Source organism: Rattus rattus, chromosome 6 (genome assembly GCF_011064425.1).
Source record: "Rattus rattus isolate New Zealand chromosome 6, Rrattus_CSIRO_v1, whole genome shotgun sequence".
In the NCBI taxonomy this organism is placed as follows: domain Eukaryota; kingdom Metazoa; phylum Chordata; class Mammalia; order Rodentia; family Muridae; genus Rattus; species Rattus rattus.
The window spans coordinates 113,982,041-114,004,852 of record NC_046159.1 but is presented as its reverse complement, the minus strand read 5'-3'; positions in this window follow the sequence as shown (position 1 = coordinate 114,004,852).

The window sequence follows — 22,812 nt, the reverse complement described above, 5'->3', positions numbered from 1 at the left end:
ATGTGCACCTCTGCGTTCTGGAAGAGTAGCTCCATTAATAGCTGAGCCTTCTCTCCAGACGCTACAATATTTTTATTATTATACTTTTGATTGCTGATTTCAACTTATAATATTCAGTGTTTTCTTGATTTCTTATTCATCAATAATTCCATTAATACCCTCTAGTTATTGGCTCTGAATTTACACCTAAATATTAATTTCTCTCCTCCCTCTCCTCTTCAGACTCCTTCTCCTTCACTCTCTCCAGTCCTTACTCTTCTCCCGACAGCTGTGTCCCACATTCATCTTTTTCTTTACAAGATGACCCTTTCTCATCATCTTTGTCTTGCTCCACTGAAAATCTTGCTTCTTATTTCATGATTGAGCAAAATAAAATAGGAATACACTTCCAAACAGAGAGCCTCCTCTTCGTATCTGTAGATTCTGTCTTTGTCCCTTTCTCCTTTTACTAGAGCGGCACATTGCCTGTGGTGGCTCAGGGAATGGCACTATTACGGGGTATGGTCTTGGAGCAAGTGTGTCACTATGGCCCTGGGCTTTAAGACCCTTGTTCTGGTTGTCTGGAAGCCAGTTGTCTCCTGTTTGTCTTGAAACAAGATGTAGAACTCTCAGCTCCTCCTACACCACGCCTGCTTGGGTGCTGCCCTGCTCCCACCTTGATGATAATAGACTGAACCTCTGAACCTGTAAACCAGGCCCAATTTAATATCATCCTTATAAGACTTTCCTTGAGCAAGGTGACTGCTAATAGCAGCAGTCAAACCCTAAGACATCACCCATGCTACTCACCATTCCTAGAGTGTACCAAATCTCTTCTTTTTTCAGGTACTTAAGTTAGTGAATACTCTCACACTGATGTTTATTCTCTACTGTTCTCATCAGTGTGAAAAAGGTTGTTAGTCCGATGCAATGACTTCAATTTGCCTGTATCCAACTACTTACTGTCCCTTTAAAACAAAACTTTTGAGACCTTGATGCCTAGGATCTGCACCTGATTCCATTTCCCCCAGTCTCTTAAACTCCATGTGAACAGGCTTTTGCTCCTCTCGTACCCTAACAGTCCTCTTATGAAGGGCATCAATGACCTCCCTGTCAAATCGACGAGGATATGCCTTAACATTATATATCTAAAGCTTGTCATTTTGTATCACATCCACTGTTGTAACTTTGGTCAATGTCACCTGGAAAATAACAGACCTGAATCATTATAAAGATATCTCAACGTGTTTCACAGTTTAATCCTTACGACTGTCATCTCAATCGTGTGAAGCACAGCAATGTATTTACTCCTTAGTAATCTTGCTACTTACAGTTTAAAAAATTATACATACTAATCACAATTCTTTAAATTTATTTAGGAATCATTGGCCACCTACATATACTTGACATGGATATGTAGGAGGAATATCCAGACAATATAACACAAAATAATTAGACATGACCCTGGCTCTTTACGCTGTGCAATGATCATAAATTCTAGCCCTTGCTTTGTGGTACTTTTGAAACCTTTAAAGATAACTTTAAAGATATAACTCAAGTATTATAAAAATTATGTTTTAAAACTATATAATTCAGTGTCTTCCTATAGCTATAGACTTTAAAAAAAATTTACAACCCAATTACTGTTTCCTCTCCAGGCCAGTGCTTTCTCGCCCCAGATCCTCCTCTCTTTCCCTTCTCCTTTGAGAGAGTGGTGGACCCTTCTGGGCATCACCCGACCCTAGCATACCAACTCTCTGCAAAGGTAGATGCTTTTTCTTCCACTCAGCCAGAGAAGGCAGTTAGGGGAATGGATTCCATACAGGTAACAGCTTTAGTGATAGCCCCTGCTCTAGTTGTTCAGGACTGACATGAAGGTCTAGCTGGATATCTGCTAAATATGTGCGTGGTGCCTAGGTCCAGCCTATGTATGTTCTTTGATTAGAGGTTCAGTCTCAGACCCCCACAAAGGTTAAGTTTAGTTGATTATGTTGGTCTTCCTGTGGAGTTCCAATTTCCTTCAGGACCTCAACCATTCTCCAAACTCATCCATAACAGTCCCCAAGACTCCATCCAATGTTTGGCTGTGGGTCTCTGTATCTGCATCAGCTGCTGGGTGGAACTTCTCAGAGGACAGCCAAGCTAGACTACTGTCTGCAAGCATAACAGAATATCATTAACAGTGTCATCTGTTGGTGCTTGCACATGAGAAGAGTCTCAATTTGTACTGGTTACTATTTGGCACTTCCCCCAGTTTCTGCTGTATCTCCTGTCCCTGGATTTATTGCAGGCATGTTAAATTTGGGGTCAAGAATTTTGTAGGTGGGTTGGTGTCCTTATCAATCAATTGAGGTTTCTGCACTGCTACAGGAGGTGGTCTCTTCAGGTTCTATATTTCCACTGCTGTCTCAGCTAAGGTCACCCCCTTGATTCTTAGGAGACACCTCTATACCAGGCCTCTGACATGTTTTCGAGATGATTCCCATTCCCCAAACACTTGCAGATATCCATTCATTCTCATGGCCTTCTATCTCCCCAATCTCTCCCCTGATCCTGAAATTCCACCCAATTTCCCTCTCCCACCCATTTCCTTCCCTATATCTGCCTCTTATGAGTATTTCGTTCCCCCTTTTAAGTGAGATTCAAGCATCCTTGCTTTGGTCTTCTTTCTTGTTGAGCTTCTTTGGGTCTATGGAGTATCCAATATTTTATAGATAATATCCACTTTCAAGTGAGTACATACCATGCTTGTCCTTTTGGGTCTGTATTACCTCACTCAGGATGATATTCTCAAGTTCAGTCCATTTGCCTGAAAAACGCATGGTGTCCTTCTTTTTAATAGCTGGATAATACTCCATTATGTAGATGTTCCACATTTTCTTTATCCATTTTTCAGTTGAGGAACATCAAAATTGTTTCCAATTTCTTGCTATTACGAATAAATCTGTTATGAACATAGTTGAACAAGTACTCCTGAGCTATAGTGGAACATATTTTTGGGTATATGCCTAGTAGTGGTGTACCTGGGTCTTGAGGGAGAACTATTCCCAGTTTTCTGAGAAACTCCAAATTGATTTCTGAAGTGGTTGTACAAATTTGCACTCCCATTAGCAATGGAGAAGTGTTGCCCTAGTTCCACATCCTTGGCAACATATACTATTACTTGAGTTTTTTTTTTTTTTTATCTTAGTCACTCTGACAAGTGAAAGATAGAATCTGAGTCCTTTTGATTAACATTGCCCTGATGAACAAAGGCTTCAGATATTTATTTGTTTCTCAGCCATTCAAAATTCTCTGTGGCAAATTTTCTGATTAGTTCTGTACCCTATTTTTAAATTGAGGATGGCTTCTGTTTCCTTAGAGTTTATAGGGATGTTTAAATAGTTTACCTGATCTTAATTTAACTTTGATAATTGGTATCTGTCTAGATAATCTTCCAATTTTGTGGAATACAGGCTTTTGAAGTAAGACCTAATGATTCTTTAAATTTCCACAGTCTCAGTTGTTATGTCTCCTTTTTCATTTCTGATTTTGTTTATTTGATCTCTTGGTTAGTTTAGCTAAGAATTTGTCTATCTTGTTGACTTTCTCAAAGCTCATGGTTTCTTTGATTCTTTGTATTATATTCTTTGTTTTTAATTGATTCATTTTGGCCCTGATTTTGGTTGTTGTTGTTGTTATTATTATTATTATTATTATTATTATTATTATTATTATTATTACCTTTTACTCCTCTTTGGTATGCTCACTTCTTTTTTTCCTTAGAGCTTTCATGTATATTCTTCAATTTCTGGTATGAGAACTTTCTAATTTCTTTATGGAGGCACTTAGTGCTTTGAACTTGCCTCTTAGCACTGCTTTCATTGTGCCTCATAAATTTGGATGTTGTACCTTTATGAATTCTAGAAAGTCTTTAATTTCTTTCTAGATTTCTTCCCTGACCCAGAGATCATTGAGTAGAAAGTTGTGCAATTTCCATGAGCGTGTAAGATTTCTAGTGTTTCTGTTATTGTTGAATTCCAGCTTTAATCCATGGTGGTCTGATAGGATACAGGCATTATTTCAATTTTCTTGTATCTATTGAAGCTTGCTTTGTAATTGACTAGATGGTCAATTTTAGAAAAGGATCCCTGAGATGTTGAAAAGAATATACTGTTTTGTGTTTGGGTAAAATATTCTGTAGGTGTCTGCTAGGTTCATTTGATTCAGGATGTTGCTTAGCTTTATTTTTTCTCCACTTGGTTTTGTCAGGTTGACCTATTCATTGGTGGACATGGGTTGTTGAAGTCTCCCACGATTAATGCGTGTGGATTGATGCATGATTTTAGCTTTATGAATGTTTCTTTTACAAATGTGGGTACCCTTGTGTTTGTGAGACAGATGTTCAGAATCCTGGTAGAAAGGGTTTTTTTTTGGTGAGTATAAATGTCATTCTCTGTCTCTTTGGAACAACTTTGCTTGAAAGCATTTTGTTACATATTAGTAAGTCTACTCCGGCTTGCTTCTTGGTCTTTTTGCTTGGAAAACTTTTTCTAGCCCTTTGTTTTGAGGCAATGTGTATTTTTATAGTTGAGGTATATTTTTTTTATGCAGCAGAATGATGAATCTTATTTTAGCATCCATTTTGCTTGCCTACGTTTTTTATTGGGCAATTGTTTGTTACTTCCTTTTTTTGATATTGGTGGTATTAGTGTGTGTGTGTGTGTGTGTGTGTGTGTGTGTGTGTGTGCTTCTTTTATTTTTCTTGTAGTGAAATACTTATTTCCTAGATTTTCTTAGATGTCATTATTCTCCTTGGGTTGGAATTTTCCTTCTAGTATTCTCTGTGTGGCTGGATTTGTCGATAAATATCATTTACACTTTAATTTGTCTTGAAATATCTTGTTTTCTCCATCAATTGTGATTAAGTTTTGGTGGGTATAGTAGTATGTATTGGCATCTTTTGTATTTTAGAGGTTGCAAGAAATCTGTCCAGGCCCTTTGAGCTTTTAGTCTCTATTGAGAATTTGGGTGTAATTATGATTGATCTGCCTTTGTTTGTTACTTGGACTTTCACCCTTGCAGCCTTTAATAATCTTTCTTTGTTGTGTAGATTTTGTGTTTTGATTATTATGTGATGGGAGGATTTTTCCTGATCCAGTCTAATTGGTATACTATTTGCTTCTTGTATGGTTATTGGCATCTGTTTATTTAGGTTCAGAAGGATTTCTTCTATGATTTTGTTGAAAATATTTTCTGGTCCTTGGACTTGGGGCTCTTCACTTTCTTCTATCCCTTTTATTCTTAGATTAGATGTTTTCATGGTATGTCAGCTTTCCTGGATGCTTTGTGTCAGGAAATTTTTAGATATAATATTTACTTTGACTGATGTATCAATTTCTTCTATTGTATCTTCTATGCCTGAGATTCTCTCTCCTGTCTCCTGTATTCTCTGGGTGATGCCTGCATCTGTTGTTCCTGTTCTCTTCCCTAGGTTTACCATCTCCAGGATTCTCCCACTTTATGCTTTCTTTATTGTTTTATATCTATTTTCAGGTCTTGAACAGTTTTGTTTATTTCCTTCACCTGTTTAATTTTATTTTCCTGTATTTCTTTCAGAGATTTATTCATTTCCTTTTTAAAGGCTCCCATCATCATCTTTATAAGATTGGATTTAGCACCATTTTCTAGCGTTTCAGCTGTGTTAGGGCTTGATGTGTTCAGAAGGTGTACTATTGCCCTGGATTTTGCTGGCTGTGTTTGTTTGAGAGCCTTTAGTCATCTGGATGACTTTACTCCCTGGATGTTACTATTGTAGTAGATATTGGTAGGGGGCCTAGCCTTCATTACCCTGGTGTGGCAGGTCTCTGATGAGCCTCTGATGACTGTATGGTTCTGGATCAACAGATCTGATAAAAGTGGCCAGAGAGGTGGCAGGATTATATAGGTTTGTTGGGGATAGCACATGGCTCAGGGAGTGCCCCATAGGACTAAGCAGGCAGGAAAGTTGGGTTCTGGAAAAGAATCTACGCTGTATGCTTCAGGATCAGCAGGTCTGATGAAGGTGGGTGGATAGAAGGTGGGATAATGTAGCAGACTTTTTATGACTATGACTTTTTAATCTCCAATATTCACTATCAGTCATTCCCCTACCTTTACTCCTCCTAGCTAGTGGCAAGCAGTAGTCAACTTGGTGATCTCTGCATTTGCCTTTTATAAATTTGATATAATTGTAAATATGCTATACACAGCCTTCATATAGGACTGACCTTTTTCATTAAGCATAATGATTTCAAGGTTTGTGGATACTATTGCCGTAACCAGTACTTCATTTTTTAATGGGTAAAAACATCACATTTAAGGAAGCCATGCTTTACTCATTTATCAGCTGATAGATTTTTTCAGGTTGTTATTGTTTGTGAACTGAATGATGCTTCAGTTTTATGTGCATGTTTTCATCACTAGTACGTATTTTCTTGATTAAATTACTGGGTCATGTGGCGACTCTTTAATATTCTGAAAGTGATGGAGTCTTTTCCAAAGTGGCTTCATTATTTTGCATTCCTCAGATCAGCATATGAGAGCTTTAATTTGTCTACCTATTTGTAAATACTTGTTATTTTCTGGTGATGTTTTATTTCTTTTTTTTTTTTACTAGTGGTTGTGTAGTATAGGGGATAGTATAAATATTTTTATCTGGTCAGAGCTGTAGGGTTATAGTTCTCACATCTGCTCTGCCACAGGACTGGCTGCTCGAAGTTTGACTGAGTTTACTCTAGTGGGTGTCAGGCTTTAGGGAAGCCATGGGACACAGCAGGTCCCGGGGCCTGCAAGGAGGCTGAGGTCATGGGGTTCTCGGCTCTCAGGCATCCAGGTGCTGCTGGAAGCCATGCAAGAGCTGAGAATGGAGTGGGATCCTGTGGGTTGGATCTAACCCTGGGCTGAGGGGGAAGAAGGGGAGCTTCAGCTGATTCCACAGGAGAGGGGTGGGGTGGGATGGGAGGAATTCTTTGGATTGGCAGTGGGTGGTGGGCTGCAGGCTTGGTGGTGGTGGCAGCGGACAGCCATGGCTGGGAGCACAGAGAGGCCATCTATGGGAGATTAGAAGGTGGCTCTGTAGGCAAAGGCCTTCTCTGTTGCTCCCCACTGCGGATTCCCATGAAAAGAGGCAGTCCATGGTTTTAAGGCATTTATTGTCATGACAAAAGGTGGATCAGTAAAATAGTACTACACTTCTCAGGGTAGGCCTGAGATTAAATACCTTGTGCAAGGAGGAGTGTCTCAGAAGGAAAGGTTATTAGCTAAACCGCAAGGCTTTTAGAACCTCAGTATATGGAGATCTCTCTTAAGCCTACATGACCTATGGTCTGGTTCTCTACCTGTCCTTACGTGACTGAAGACCACAAATCTATGGGGGGGCTGTGGTTAGTGACAGGGGCCTGTTTTCCCAGGAGTCGGGAGAAACACTTACTGTTCCTTCTGTGTCACCGGGGTTTTCTAGCCTTAGCTCAAACAGGAACCAGGCTACCTTTCAGGGTCCCACAAGAAGCAATGAAGTAAAAAGTGAAGTGTCCTCAGGAGCTGAAGTATATGAAATTTTTATAACATAATTCAGAAAATTAAGTGCATTTCAGGGCAAAGGAAAGACAGCATGTTTTAAGCATAAACTATCATCATACAAGGACAGCAGAGAGACTGAAACACAATTGTTTGATTCTTTAAATGAGTCTGGCCTGTTACAGGCTTCAGATTTTTACAAGAAAATATATCTTTTCTACTGATTCTGCTCATTTTGAATTTTGCACCTGAATATCCTTAATTTACTTGATAACGATCTTTGTTATGCTTATGCGCGAAGTTCAGTACATTTAGTTCCCTCTTTTAAAAGTACATTTTATGGTGAAATTCACAGTTTTAGTGTTCACAATTAATTTGATCATATGCAAACAGCCTTAACATCATTATCTGAATAAGGTGCTAGACATATTCAACACTTCCTGATGTTCCCTGGTTCTCTTTGTTCACTTGAGATTTAATACCTTAATAAATCTAGAAATTCAACAGCATCATATTATTGCTATATTACATGGTAAAACTTATGCATCTAGCATTTACAAAAATTAAATAATCATTAGATATAGTCCCATTTCTGGCTCCTCTCTGGCCTCTGGAGGGCATCATCCTGTCCTTTTTACCTAAGAATTATATTATGACAGATGACTCATGTAGTGTGGATCACAGTCTGTCCTGTTATACAGCTTCCTGAAGTGATCAAAAGTTCTCCAGCTTAACTCAGACTATTGCAAGTTACTCTATTTCTTTCCTTTTAAAAGTCAAACAATGTTTCATATGAAATACATACATCTCCAGTCCTTTACTTTGAGCTTCCCTGTTCACTGTTCCCCTGTTTATGCTTCCCTGTATGTTACTGTATTGATCTCTGCACAGAACACTCGAGGTATTTGCATATCTTAGCTTTTGTGTGCTGCGATAAACATGGCTGTCAGGTTCAAAGGAAAATCCAAATCAACAGCTTCCAAAAGGCAGTACATATGTTCAAAAATGGCAGTGTTGACTTACCACACAAATTGGACTACAGAAGGATTTCCAGATAAAAGCTACCATTCCTCAGAAATTTGTGAAATGGGTTCCCAAATTGGCCCAAAGATGTCACTTTCCTTGCTTCTGGCAGAAGGGACATATAGCTCTTCATTGGCCTACATATGTTGTCTTATCAGCTTATCAACATCAATGTTGACCTCCAGGCTCCTACAGTTCCTGGCAACTTTTCAGCGCATCTGTGCAGTTCTGTGTCTTTGAGATCTCGAATGTAAAAACCCGAAAGAATGGAATGGACTACAGTCTAATGCTGTACACAACTTATTTCAGTTTCAGTGTACTTTCATACCTGAATGTAACAAAGAAAACTGTGATCCAAGGAGACAGAGTTAAGAAAATCATGATCTGAAAAGCATGCAAATAAATACCAGTAACCACATACTAAATATTAATACAGCAGCTTCTTCCCAGAACCCAATTGCCTGGCATGTGGATGATATCTGGGAAATTATGAAAGCAAGGCAGAAGGCTATATACAAATTCAGGGTACATTGACCAGATTGAGAGTTATAGGTATGATATAATATCCAACAAGAATGAACATGCCTTATAAATTAAATGCAAATATTGTTCCAGGAGGGATGAAATTATATCCACGAACAATCCAGGGAATAAAATGCAGTTGAGATAAAAAGGCCCTGCATCTTTTATCTCAGAGTCTCTCTCACAGATTCCCAAAGCAATGCTCACCATGGGCTTTTCTTTTGAACATGTTCTAACAAGTTCCTGGTATGTGTTTTGAAGCCTACATACTAGCATCCTGGGTCTTCTCCTTCCCCTATCCTAAACTCCTGGGCCTGCTGCAGCTTACAGATTTTCCTCTCCATAGCTACTTTTTCCTTATGACTTGCATGATTTTTCCACTCCATCACCATACTCCCCACCTTCCTCTCTTATTTCTCTCACAGATATACTTGGCCAAGTATAGTCTGCTTCTTTTTCTTTGCTCTGGAATCTTCAAGATTCCTCAGGATATTTTTTTTCCTCTCCAGCCATATCAAATACCAATATCTCTTCAGCTAGGGCAGGACCTCCTGCTCATCTCCATGATGGCATTTTGTCTTCTTGACCTTTTGTTTTCATAACCATTGACTATTGTGAGAACTGCAGTAAGTCGCGTGTACGACTATCTTGCTCTACCCTGAAAATGCTATTTCTCTGTATTTATCTTCCACTTCTGGCTTTGAAAATCTTTCTATCCCCTCATCCACAATAACTTCCAGTGTCTTGGGAGTAGAGCTTGGTCTATAGGTGTCCATTTAGGACTGAGACTTCCACAATCTGTTTTTCTCAGCACCATGAGTAGTCTTGGATCTCCATGCTAATTGTTAGCTATTCAAAAAGGAGCTTCTCTGACATGTTTAAGGATTACTCATTGGGAGGCAGCTTAACATACTGTCCACTTAGCAGCAAAAGGCATACTTAAATAAAAATATACACAAAATTGTTTGACAAAAAAGGAGTGCTGTGTGGAGGAACACCCTAACTATATTTTGACCATGAAGCCCTGACTTTACTAAAGAGTACCAAGTGCCTGCACAGAGTCAATTATCCCATCCTGCACGATTCTGGCACTCAGGCAACCAAGATACAATGAATTTGAGACCACGCTGGGCTATAGAATGTGCTTCAGGCTGGCCTGAGAAACAAATTCATAGCCCATTAAAAATCACAAAAGATGCTCAAACACACACACACACACACAAACACACACACACACACACACACACATGTTCTTAATAGACAAGAACATCATACATAATGAAACATGTCTCTTCTACTAAAATATTGATTGTGTTGTTTTAAAATATCTTTATGGCGAAATTTTCACTCATCGATTTCAAAACTTGTATGCCTTCATCTAATATTTACTGCGACACCATTGAAACAGGAGAAATAGCTGTTTCTATCTCTTTAGTCAGCACTGTTGTATGCAGACAATCACTTTAGGCCAAATGGTTCACTTTTCAGGCTTAGGGGCTAAGTGCGCTGGGAGCATTGTTTCCTAATCTTAATTCTTCTGTCTATGCTTCCCACATCAAGCACTAACCGAAGCACTAACACAGAGTCTAGAGAACTGGGTTTTGGAACTGACTCTGCTTTTAACATCCTGGATCAGTTACTTAACCTCTGGGACACTGATTCACCGAATAACCAGTGGGACAATGCGTTATGGACACAGGTATCTGTAGCTCTCATCCCTCATCAAAGAAGCTGCTTGTTGCAGCAAATGGAGTACACTTTAGAAAGCTACAGCTACTCAAAATGCAGACTGTTAGGCGCTGAGCTCCAATCGATACAACTACTGTACAAGCCCTATACCTGAGTCTGAAGGGGAAGCAAAAAGATTGTAGAAGGCAAAGCATTCAAATAGTTTTTGAATGACCGTGTATTCTATATGGAACTGAGAACCACACCTCTAAAATCTCAAAAATATGGTAACCAAAACAAAACCTGAATGATAAACTACCATGGATGTATGAAATATTCCAAAGGCCTTTCACCCGATATGAGGAGCAATAACTGGCAAGAGGGGGAAAATTAGTTTTCCCTAGAAAATAACCTCTTAATTGGTTATCTAATACAATGTGGTCAGCCCTTAAATATATATACACTAAATGGACTCAGCTGGTTGTGCTTATGTATTTATATGACATGTCTACATACAACAAGAATAATTAAAGAAAACAATAGTGATAATACACTAAAGGAGAAGAAGGGTTCAGAAGTAGAGGAAGAATAGTATGTCGGTGTAGGATGTGATAATAGGGAATTAATGATAAAAGTATAATATAGATGTATATGCTACAACATAGTGAACTATATTATTTTGTATACCTAATAATTCTAACAACAATAAACAATTCCCAATGTAAAATCAAGAGATAATCCTGGATGATCCCTCCTACATAAAGAATCCCTGCCCAATCAGCTTGATGGCTTTCCAGGCATTTATTATGTTCACATTGATCCAAGGTGGACGTGGCTTATAATGATCAAAACAGAATCTTTTGACATTCTTAGTGAGACTCAGCCCTCTGCCCAATCATGGAAGTCCTTCCCAGGTGAAGGCCCTTATTCATTGGTTTTCTTTGCAACCTCTGCCCAGACACCTGTTTTACTTCTAAACCAAATTTAATTATTTTTAAGAATATAATTATGACATACCTCCCTTTCCTTTCTTTCCTTCATACCATTCCATCTATCCTCCTCCAAACCCTTCCATACACCATTTGTTACTCTCCTATTAACTCATGGCTTCTTTTATCCACTAATTGTTCTTGCATACACAGATACATATGGGAGATATATATATATATATATATATATATATATATATATATATATATATCACCTGTTAAGTCCACATCATGTTACTTATGTGTGTGTGATTTTGTACTGAACAACTGGTTGGTGTGCTCACTCCTGTGTAAGACCCTGCTCCCAGCTATGCTTATTTGCCTGTAGCTCTTTGTGTATGGTGGAGACCTCATGGGCTTTATCTTCTGCTCCTTCACTCTTACAGGCACTGCAGAGCTCAACTTTGTTGTCCTGCTTCTTCACTGCTGGGGGTCCTTCCAGGTGGTTCTTCTTTCTTGTTGGTTCCTCTTGAGGCAGGGAAGGGAGAAGAGCTTAGGTGGGGGTAAGTCTTGGTCTGAAGGGATATTTAGGGTTGCCGTTTAATAATAAAATGTTTACTTATCCTAAGTCTAAGCTTCTTTGCTGCTGTAGCTGCCCCACTTTCTGAGTTCCTCTGAGGTGAGAACTGTTTAGCACCTCATCATGAAACAGCAGGGGATAAGTGAAGTCGTCTCTTTTCCTTTCTCCTAGGAACTGTGTGGCTCTGTCTTCTAGCCTGCTAGCTGAAATCACAAGAAGAAATAGGCACATATTGGAAAGTGATTTTAACCTTTATTTGTAAGTTTTAAAAAGTTTCCTATGAAAGTTCTCTGATTAAAATGGGGAAGAGGGCTTCTAAAAAAACAGGTGATAAGAGATCTCTAAAAAAGGGGGATAAGGGAGGTCTTTCCTCTCTTTGTCCTCAGCATTTATATATCTTTCAGAATACATGATCACACAGTGAGAAGATCATCATAAATTTACACATAAATTCAAATAATAATTCAAATAATTTGAATAATTCAAATAATAATTTGAATAATTCAAATAATAGTTTGAATAATTCAAATAATTGGAATAATTCTCTGTGTAATCATAAAGAGAATATTTACATGTATATCCATTATGAGTAATTATCTGACCATACATACCAGCTCTACAGGTTCATAGAGAGTTAAAAACCATAACAAGTGTGACTAAGTTACTAGTGAAGTTTTGTATAGATAAACTCCATCAGTGTTTTATCTTCTGTCCTTGCACCTATAGCAAATGGTTAGTCCCCTTTTTATGACCTTTGCTTAATGGTTTAATGGTTTTACAACATTTTAGAATGTGTTCTGAGCAGTAGATGCCTGCTTGCTTTCTGAGAAACAACTAATCCATGGCATGTGAAGATGGGCAGAGTTTCAAGGCAGTTTTGACATTACAAAAGAATTAATAGCAACCCTATTATAAAAGTGCTTAATAAATACTAAAATAATTTTAGGAATTCTTATAAGATCATCATTAAGAATTGAGAAGTCATCTATTTGTCTATATAGTATCACTACAGGACAGTACATCTTCATCGTTCTTCAGAGATCTGCTGAAAAGGGTGGGCTAATCACCTAGTGATCATTATACATATTTAATAATAACAGGAAAATGTATCAATAGCAGGAATCTTTTCTAGAGTGAAATTCTCATGTGCCTTGATGAAAGAAGCAAGTCTGTCACAGATTTCACTCCAAGGCAGATTCACCTCGGGGAGATCACCTGTTAGCTTTCATCCTCTCCTCCAGTACACAGACCAACAAGTTTTGCTCCTCTGAGATAATTATGGGATTTTGCTGCAACATGAGCCCAGACTGGAGATGACAGGATGAGTGGTCAAGATACTTTTATATTTCCTTGGTGAATATTAACTAAACATCTCATCTGAAATATTAAGAGTAATATATTTTTTCATTCCCAACATTCATAAAAATGGATGTTAGTTGGATATCTTATTACATGACTGAAAATCGTTCCAATAAACAGAGAATTTTTCTTCCTGCTGAGACAAATTGCTCTGAGCTGTGTTCCAGTGATAATCCTCACTATAAAGTTTGATCCAGAAATGAATAGATCTCCTTATCTTAGCTACATAAGAGATATATTCCTAACAGTGCCTCATAGCACTGTCTCATCATTACTGTAGCAACATGGATATCCTCTGAGAGCTGGCTCAAATATAGTTTCAACATAAGAGGCTGAAGAAGTTTCATCCCTGTTCTATTAAGTCTAATTCTAAATTTTACACAATAAAATCCGAAAACCATCATTCTAGGAAAGATCAATATGAAAAATGCTTAGAAACGATAAAAAAAACCCCTATACATATATGGCACTTTGGTTTTGATAGATAAGACTTTAAAGACTTATAGGGAAAATCAATTCATTTTTTTCACATTAATTTATATGGAAAAATTGGCAGACTTATTTAAAAATCTGTAAATCATGCTAATAATTCACAGGTATATTTGAAGTTCACACACATATATTTACAAATTTATATTTTAACACATGTGCAATAATGATTTCAATAAAACGTTCAAGTTTCCTTGTGCTCATTTGGCTAAAATACACAGGGGATTGTTTGTACTGCGAATTGATATACATAATATAAGTATTACTGTGTACCCAAACATCCCATGGCTTAAAACCTGCCTTCATTCTTTATTGTGATCCCACTCTGTCCTTTAATAGTGTTCTTGTGAAGGTTTAATAGACTGTTCCTTGTGTCTCCATCCTAATTATAACCACACTACCCTATTCAGTAGAGGTATAATTGTTTCAAAATAGGTTATGTGGGGGGAAAGTCTCAGGTGTATAGTGAAATGAAGTGTTAATTGGAAGGCAGGTGCATTGACTTGAGATTGGGAAAACTAAGGGGATGGCTGTAGTCCCAGCTTGCAGGCCAGAAGGTCATTGTAAGGACTTACAGTCCATTCTGATATGTTTTATAGCTACCCACATTTGTAGTGCTGTGATCTGACACTTAGATGTACTGCGGAAGAAATGGACTGCAGACTGTGAAAAGAGGTAGAATCATAGCTCAATTCTTTCTGTGAGGTTATTTCTGCTTCCTTGGACAGAACGGCAACCCAATTTGAGGCATCCTAACAACTCCGTTGTCCCTGCTAACCTGCCTTCCTGGTACATCTAGACCTGCACTGCTGGGGGTACTAGTCACTTACTCTCCTGTCTCCAGCATGCCTCCTCAACACACCTGTATATCTATGCCTTTATTGATAGTTTAACCACTTGCCTGTCATAAAATGATGCTATTTGTTTAGCCTGTTAACTGTCCTTGCTTAGCAACTCTCCTGCTTCATAGGACAGATATTCCATTCAACATAGAATATAGGAGACTAGTGAATTTCAGTTATAACCTTGTGCACAGAAGTCACAACTAGAAATCAGCAAGAATTCAATGTGGCATCACAGAGCTCTTGCAAAGTCTGTCTCTTAAATCATCTCTAACCTGTTAACTCTCATGGTTAACTTATTAAAGAGTACAACAGTATACAGAAGGAGTCAATGTGCTCCAACATGTCTCTAATAACTGGTTGAGAATCAGACAAGAGTCCTTGGTGTGTTAAAATGCAGACTACTGTTCCTCATGTCAGTCATTTAGAAGCAGAATCTCTGTGGATAGCTGTCAAAATTTTATTTTTACACGGAGCTCCAAGTTATTAATTTCAACAACGAACCACTAGTTCTATGTTGGTACAGAAAATGACACTGCTGCTCATTTGATCTATTGTCAAAGATTGCTAAGAATTCCCTGCCAGCCATTCTTTCTTTTTTCTAGAAAAAAAAACACACAAGCAAACAGACCATCAAATTCTGTTCTACTTTAATTTTAAAGAATAGTTGACTTTTAGCATGAAAAAACACAAGTGAAATTTATGTAGAAGCAAATTCTTTAATTTAAAGGTTCTGTAATGCTCAAAGTAGAGTATCTTTAAGAATTAATTAATGAATATAAATACAACATGATGCTATAGCAACCACATTCTATGAGAATGGGCTAAGACAGAATGCAAGGGTAGGCAAGTGTTTGTGTGTTGCTTCTCATAATTGGACACTTGCACATGTTTGTGTATACACACATACACATACATCACCAAAGAGACTATAATTATTCTTAAGAGAAGCCTATATTAATATATCATGAGGAGAACTAAACTTGGACTGCATAGAAACCCTGGGTGCCAATGAGGCTACAGTAGAAAATGAATAGATAAAGAAAATGTGAAAATGGTGAATGGGATTTCCATCGAGTAAGCAGTTGTGGATTCAGTCTCTCTGACCTTTGGGAGCTAATTAGCAATATCCAACGTGTGAGACCAGAAAATTCCCCAGATCACTGAAAGTGTTGTATTTCCAACATAAAAATTGACTTAGGTATTTCAAGCAGGATTATGTATCTGCTTAGTCAGAAATAATATTTTGTTAACTAAACTCAGCTGATTTTTATCATTATTAAACATTAAAGTAATTTTCATAAGTATACAATTGAACACACTGTTAAACATTAGAAGTTATATGAAAAGTTATTTCTATTTTTTGTTTTATCTTAAAGTTCTACCCAAGCACAGGAAAAGAAGACACACACACACACACACACACACACACACACACACACACACACACCACAGTATTGAAACTTGGTAGAACAATTTGGCAGTTTTTGACTGTGTATGACCATAAATATTCTTGTAAACAAGATCAAGAATGTTTCTATTCCCTACAAAAAGGAAAAGAGAAAAGATGTGGTTAATTTAAGAAAAAAAAACTTTATTCCTAACACTGAGGTCCAAAGAACCTGTCACTGATCATTTACTTGTAGCTCAATGGCTTCTGCAAATTATAGTTGCCAGACTGAATTATGTTCTTTGGAGCTTTGGAAAGAAAGGTTTTCCAAAGGCTTTTTCACAGTTAAAATACATTTATATCAGTCAGTGTATCACTCTTACAGGGTAGAATTAACTGAACTTCGGGAAAATCTTCTTTTATCAACCATTTCCTTTACAAAATAATTGCACAAATATATGTTTTAGCCAAATCTATTAAGACTTCTTGAAAGGCCACACTCATTAGTTGGAGACAATGTTTTATTACTTAAGGCATAATGTCTCCCAGGAATTTGAACATCTTCATAGTTTCATTCTTATGTCAAATTTATTGTTATTCAAAATGGTAATCAGGATCCACAGTCTGTCCTCTGAGGTGACAGTTTATAAATACAGACCTTTTACAGACTCATGCTATAGTGATTGATTATCAACTCTGTAAATTCCTAGACAAAGCTCTCTAAGCCTCATTGATTGAAATATAGATTGTTGTTTTATAAACAATATAACGGTAGAAATAATGTCTTTGTACAACTTCAAGTTTTGTTCCATAACATGGTGACCAAATCTTCCCCTTTCTATGGTCTTTACCAAAAATGACTCAAAATGAACAAGGACAAGAATTTAATCGTCAAATCCTAAGCAGCTGATGAAAAATACAAGTGTGTCACCATAGCATTTACTAAATCACTGACCCTTCCCAGGCATTCCCACCATCTGATTATTATGGAATATAATTCTATATGAAACTATGTAATTTCATCTAATATCTTTATAAGAAACAATTTAGAAGAATGCAGTCTTTCTTCCACCAAGTATTTTTAGAGTCTATTAAGATACTTGTGTATAGCCCAGGTAGGAGTGTAACCACATATCTGGGATTTCAAACAATATTCAGGATAATCTATCCACCATGGGAATTGTTCACAAATGTTTATAACAGTATTTGTTTACAAAAAATTAGAATGGGAAACAACTGGATGTAAACCAATAAGATACTAGGTAGGCCAATTTGGATTGGAGCGGGAACTGAATTCTACTCAGCAATAAAAAATTAAAATAGGCTACAACATGTGTAAGATGTTATAGACTTTATGGTTAGCAATAAAATTCAGAAATAAAATAGCATATGCTATGATATCCCATTGATACAAAAATTACAGGCATGTGAGTATAAATTATGATATTTGAATTGAGAAAACATAATTGCTTCTGATGCTAGGATAGTGATAAGGAGTTTATCAGAAATGAACACAAAAGAACTTTTTAAGGTGGTAGAAAGTCATTAACTCATCTGGGGAGCTAGTTGGCCAGAAGTACCTAGTTTTAGCACTCCTTGAGTGGTGTACTTAGTATGTTTATAAACTATACTGTAATATAAAGACCTTTGTTTCAACGACCTTTCTATTGATACATGAATGAGGCCTGGATGGATGGATGGATGGATGGATGGATGGATGGATGGATGGATGTAAGTATGTTTCATGAATTAAAAGACAACTCTATACCTTCCAGTCATGTGACCTTTAAAAACTTTATTTCCCTGTGCTTTCTTTTTACTGAGCTTAATACTTGGTAATGGGCAGTGAGCAAATGACTATCTCTAAAGAGCACAGAACCGTCCTAGGGACACTATGTGGTTTCAATCAGCCCTAGATGTTACATTGTTTCCCTGGAGGCAGGAAGGTTCTTAGGATGATAGCTTAGCATTTATCTTTTCCTGTGTGCATACCACTTCTTCCTGCCTAGCAAGATAATTTATCAGCCAACTACAGTGCTGTCTTTTTCCTATTCAGGCAAAATTCTTTGTAAGAATGAAGGTCAAACATAATCACTTGTCTGTCATTTTTTTTTTTTGTGCTGAGCAATTAGCTAGCTTTATTCAAATCAACTCTTATAATTTTGGCTGTCAGTGTGGCAGGTAGAAAAATAAACATGTAATTTAACTGTGACCATTGAAAAGTTTACACTTATGCGTGTGCATGTACACACACACACACACACACACACACACACACACACACACACACACAAACACTCATAGAATTGCAAAATTCTAAAATCTAAGTCAGGGGCCTCATGAATGAAGTAGAAATCCACTACCTTTTATAATTGAAAGAACAGGATTAATTGAAGTGAATCTCCCTCCCAGGGCATTCAATCTGTTTCATCAAGCTCTCTTTATACATGGTGAGGGATAAAGGCCAATACTTTAAGTAACAATACCACGGTCTTCATCTCTCTTGCATTTACTAGTAGGAGATAAGATACCAAAGGCACAGTGGATTCTAGAGAGCATGTGGCCTTCTTGCCTTCTAGTTAGCCTATGCATACGTGAACAGTAAGGGTCTTCTGCTTCCTCCTAGCAGAGCTGTTTTTCCACAGAGGACCTTCATTTGCTGTCCATGAGTTTTTTCTTTTGAGGTTTCACATTGTTAGCAATGTAGAAGACCAACAGATTTTCTGGTAGCAATTTATATTTATTGGGTCATGACATAATGTTTTTCTTATTGAATATGATCTCATCAAGTTCTGGTCTAAGCACTTGTTTATATAGACATGTTTAAATTTGCTATTTTGGTCAAGGATTCACTTTTCAAATTTATTTATTTATTTACATTCCAAATGCTGCCTCTGCTCCCAGTCTCCCCTCCCTGTGTTCCTGTACCCTCTTGCCCCTTCCCCTTGGCCTCTGAGTGGGTAGCTCTTGCCCCCACCCTTGGGTATTTCCCTACCCCGGTGGATAAAGTCTCTACAGGATTAAGCGTATCCTTTCCCGCTGAGGCCAGACAATTCAGTCCTCTGTTACAAATGTGCCAGAGGCCTCCAACCAGGCTGCCTATGTTCTGTGGTTGGTAGCTCAGTCTCTGGGAGCACCAGAGGGCAAGCTTAGTTGCCAGTGTTGATTTTCCTGTGGGGTTGCCATCACCTTAAGAGCCTTCAATGCTTCCCCTAACTCTTCCATAGGGGCCCCAACCTCCGCCCAGTGTTGGATTGTGGGTAATCTCTTTAAAGTATGTCTGAAATTTAGTTGGGTGTAGTGGTTCACACCTGTTGTTCCAGTACTCAGGAAGAAGAAGCAGGAGAACTGTGGGGGAATCAAGGTAGCATATGTTGTCCTGAGAGGATCAGACCAGGCAGGGCTACATAACGAGACCTATTCTCAAAAAACTAAACCAAAACAATAACAAAAGAGTATTTGAAGCTCTTGGGTCCATTTATTGACTGTTAAGGATAGCAGATGCTATTCTGTTTTTAATCCTCTGTGGGTATGTGGGGATGGGTGGATGAGACAGTATCATTCTATTTGATGGTTGTAGTTTGGAGTCTATGGAGGGAAACTATGTGGAGGTAGATTGATCTTTACCTATCAATGATTAGAGCGGGGAGAGGCTGATAGAATTATGCAGTGTCTACTTGTGCTAGATACTAAGCACCACACATTGTCTCAGCTCTTAGGCTGCTTGAGTTTCTAATAAATTAGGACACACTTGCGACCTGATACATGACAGAAATGAAGTAGAAACCTCTAGTTTCTTTGGAAAGTTAGTTATGTCGAATGATGTTTTGCTGGGGCACACAGGTGAAATGATGTCTTGCTAAAGCAGAAAGGTGAAATAGTGCTTTCCTGAAGCAGACACAGGTGAAAGGATGTTTTGATAGAGCAAACACATGAAAGGTCCTGTGACGAAGGAGTATAGATATGTCCCCACAAACAGTGGGAGAGGAGCACTGAGCATTGGTTTGCTTTGCTCCACCTTGCTATTCTTCGATAACAATACACATATATTGGTTCGCCTTACATAGTGTTGTTGAGATGAACTTGGGGTAACACCACCATTGAGAGAAACTCGCCCAAGAACTGCTCATAAAGTTCCTGTAGCAGCTTGCTGCTTCCACAGCCTTGCCTGAGACTGGTTGGTGAGTCTTGTGGTGTCTTCATGATTGAACGACAGCTGTTTGTTAGTGTGTAGTGTCTGCCTGCCGAAAGGACTGGACTGTAGCTGCTAGTTTGTGTGTGGTTTCTGCCTGCCTAGAGGACTGGTCTGCAGCTGCTGAGTTGTATTTGGTATTTGCTATGTACTGAACTGCTGTCAGAGAAGATCAAGCCCACTCCCAAAGAACTGAATAGGACCACTTACCCCATATCCTAATAACTTTTCTTGTTCACTACCTCTGACGGTTGGTTGGCTAGAGGAGAGTTGAACCCTTATTAAAAGTAGCTTGCAAAACTGTATGCTGATACAGAGAAATGCTTTCTGTGTGGTTCGGGAAGCTAGAAAATCCAGATGTTGGCAGATTTGAAATATGGCAAGGCCACTTTTCTCATTGTGTATTTTTATAGTACAAGGGACGAGGCAACACTCTGAGGGTCTTTATTAGAGCACCAATTCCATTGTTCGAATCACTTCACTAAACTATCTGCCTCCTAATACCACCTTTCCAGGTGTTAAGATTTCAACATAGGGACTTTGGGAGACACAAACATCCAGACCACAGGAACTTATTGATTTTATCTGTTATACATTGGATACTTTAGGTAATTATAGTCACTCATCTTAATTATATGTTTTAGTTTGGGTTATTGTTGTTATGTTAAAATACCATGATCAAAAACAATGTGAGAAGGAAAGATTTATTTCTTCCTACAACTCTCAGGTTATATACCATGACAGACAGAGGTCAGGGCAAGAACTCAAGGCAGAAACTTGGTAGCAGGACCAGAAAGAAACAGCCATAGTGTTGTGCTGTTTACTGGTTTGTTCCTCATAGCTTGCTCAGCCTGATTCCTTATACAGCTCAGGACGACTTGCCCATGATTGGGACCACCTACATTGAGCAGAGCCCTTCTACACTAGGCAAGACATGTTCCCAGACTTGCCTGCAGGCCAATATTATGTGGGCATTTACTTAAGATTCCTTCGATGTGACAAACCCCAGCAAGAAAGTGTAGAAATGGCTGGACGTTACTCTCTTGTACTTTTAGAAGAGTTTTCCATGATTTTACAAAGATTGTCAGGGTTAGAATTAGTCTCTTCAGGCTCTAATCTAACTGCAGACTAAGTTAGGATTCTTAAGGTCTTGAAATCTGTTCATAAAGTCTGAAAGCGGGGTAGGATGAAGAATCCATGTTATACAGGGAAAATCCTTTAATAAAAGGTCTCACTATGGGAAAACACCTTCAGTTTTCATATCACTTGATAAATGTATGCACCCACATGACACTAGACTCTGGCAAGGCCATATTAGTCCACATTATCTTCATCCGCCAGCTGTCAGGTACCTCAGAATTTTCCTGAAAATATTTCTGACACCCTGGTGGCATATTCCTTATTGGATATAAATTGATCCGGTAAGGTGTCAGAGTGAATAATTAATCCTTCTTGCCTTTTGACTGGTAGGAACATGCTCAAAACTTTTTTGCTGGGGCAGAAATTAATAAAGAGGCAACACTGAGGAAGAAATCACTAAACACAGAGAAAGGGAATGTGTGTGGGAACAGTTGACTCTGTGCAAACTTGTTTGTTGTTGTTTGTTAGTTTTTTTTTTTTCAGGGTGGGGTAGACTCTCCAAGTAAAGCAGTTGCAGCTCTGCCAGAGAACCAGAGTTTGCTTATCAGCACCCACATCAGGCAAGTCACAACCACCTACAACTCCAAAATCAGGAGACCTGATGCCTCTGGCCTTGGTAGGCACCTACACGTGTGCAAACATACCCATACAGACACAAGCAACCAAACATGAAAAAAACATAGTGAAATAAGTCTTTCCTCTGTATGAAAACTGCAATGAAATGTATAAAGTCACCTATTTTTAATTATTCAAAGACCAAGTTGAGTCTGTAATCTTAGCTCTTTCACAGAGCTTCTTATATTTATTGTGTTCCAATTTAAGAGGAGAGGGAAAAAATCCCTTAAATGTCTTTCACACTGATAAGACTATAATTTATACTTTAGTATTGTTAAGGAAAGTGGTGCATTTAATCAAAACGTTAGAAATTAAGGCTCCAATTTCATTTTTGATACCTGGTTGTACTCACTTAATTTCAGGGTTCATCTAACTTGGGCAGCATGAATTATCCATTCTAATTCAGTTTTGCACTATAAGACAGAGTGTTGACAGTGAGGTTGATAATAACCATTGTCCATTTAGGCAGACTTGTTACTTATGTATCATGGGTGGAATGTTTTAAATTTGTTCTTATAACAACCTTCAAATGTTAGATACGATAATCT